The sequence below is a fragment of the Octodon degus genome, unplaced genomic scaffold, assembly GCF_000260255.1.
Source record: "Octodon degus isolate 3935 unplaced genomic scaffold, OctDeg1.0 scaffold00358, whole genome shotgun sequence".
NCBI classification, from domain to species: Eukaryota; Metazoa; Chordata; class Mammalia; order Rodentia; family Octodontidae; genus Octodon; species Octodon degus.
The window spans coordinates 36,142-38,155 of NW_004524934.1; positions in this window are offsets into that span (position 1 = coordinate 36,142).

Below are 2,014 nucleotides of genomic sequence, written 5' to 3' on the forward strand. Positions count from 1 at the left end.
CTTTACTTAGTCAGTTTTGCTTTTTATTGTAGTTCACTTGTACATGTTTACAAACAAGATGTTTAAATTTCTTGTGGGAAGTTGGTACATGTACATAACATATCCCAATTCCGTCTTTATTCCCCTTTCTTTCTTCTAACCCCCTAAGGGGGAAGGGATGGAGACATGAAGGGTGTGGACTTCATTTCAAACTACTTTGTCACTGACTTTAATTATTCATATTCTATATGCATCTGTATATAACACAAACAAATATTTTGTCTGGAACAAAAGATTGCCTAGTGAATAAACTAGCAAAAGCATCACCTTTTGTGCTTATGTTATTACCTTCCAAGCTGATCAGTTCTTCATTGTTTTATTTGTGGAGGCAGATAAATAGCTGTATTTTTCTTGGTGACAATTTTTACTGTCTTGAAGCACATGTCCATAGAATATGGACAAGGAATTTTCATATATAAATGTGCAATTCACATGCTATTCATCTTAAAATATATTGTAAACATTTTTCACATATCTTTAATGCATTTTAGTTCATTCCATTTTTCTAAAAACTTACTTAGCATGTTAGATGAGTGGCTGCCATTTGTTCATTTAAAATAGCCACTTTCTGAAGAGATCAGAGCTGAGTCACCTCTTAATTATTTGAGTAGTTATTGCAGTTAAATCATAAAATTTATTTATAATCATTGGGAAGGTGAACCAACAATTTTATTTGGACTTACAACATTCCTAGGAGATATGGGGCCACAGTGTAATAACAAACAAGGACAATTTTAATTGAAGGGAAAGTTTCTTTTTTCAACCTCCCTACTGTTTTTGATTCATTTCTTCTGAATCAGTAGCTCCTAGAGCTGGTAATAAGCTTGTTCCTGCACTTTTGGTATGACACTCTTATTCCAAAGTATCTTTAATTCATTTCATTTTTTAATGATCTTGGTTTTTAAGTTTACAGAAAGTTTAACAGAATGCTTGCATCTGTTGTATCTTTATGTTTGACAAAACTGCAGGGATAATGTACTCTGTCAATATCAGATAAATTATAAGAGAAAATCATCCTACAGATTTACCAAATATGACACCAAGGAAATTGCCACCGTACTTACTCTTCCAAGAGTTAGCAGCAACTTCAGCTGGTTTTCAGATAAATCCTAAAGGTGAATTCGAGGAAGAGAACTTAAACACAAAAGTCTTATAAAGGTGTTTTTTTTTTTTTTTTTTTTTTTTTTTTTTTTTTTTTTTTTTTTTTTTTTTGGTCTTTGTACCTGATTCCCCACTTATTCTGATTGCTCCCGGGGCTGGAAGTTTTTCATCTGCAATATCCTGGAAAGACTTTCTAGCCAGAAACCTTGATCCATTTTTTGGGTAGGAAATATTTTTCAGTTTTGTTTGGCGAAAAGAAAATATTGTTTTAAATATTATTGTGCTTTCAAAATATCAATATTGTGATTTCTCTGGACACAGAGAGGTGTCCTTTTATACCAGCATGGCTTATTTTTTATTTATTTGCTAAAGTTTGAAACTAAATAAATAAATTGGTAGGTCCTCTGTGACCCATGTTAAACATCACTAATGAGTGTTCTATGTAATGAACTTGGGCAAAATCTTGAAAGGTGATGCCAAGGGGGCACTGTCCTTAGAGACACAAAGATGTAACCACAGGCACAAGTGTGGGTCAAGATACACAATAAGTAATCAAGTGGCCAAAAGCACTCTATCTTGCTTGCATTTTTTTCTCTATTGTGACGAAAATTGAAATATCACAAAGCTGAAAAAGCATCTGTAATTTTTCAGCATTAAAAATTTAAGGAAACAAAATGTTTCAAATTTTAGAACAATTAAGAATTTTTTCAGTATTTTAAACAGTGATTATTTAACTATTAAAAGCAAAAGTACTATTTACAGATAAAACTTGCTGCATTGGTGCATGTTTACAATACTGAAAAGTGGTGCTAGTTTTGGGTAGTTGGTTCATACATATGATACACCTTGATCATTTTGGATTTCTTTATCTTCC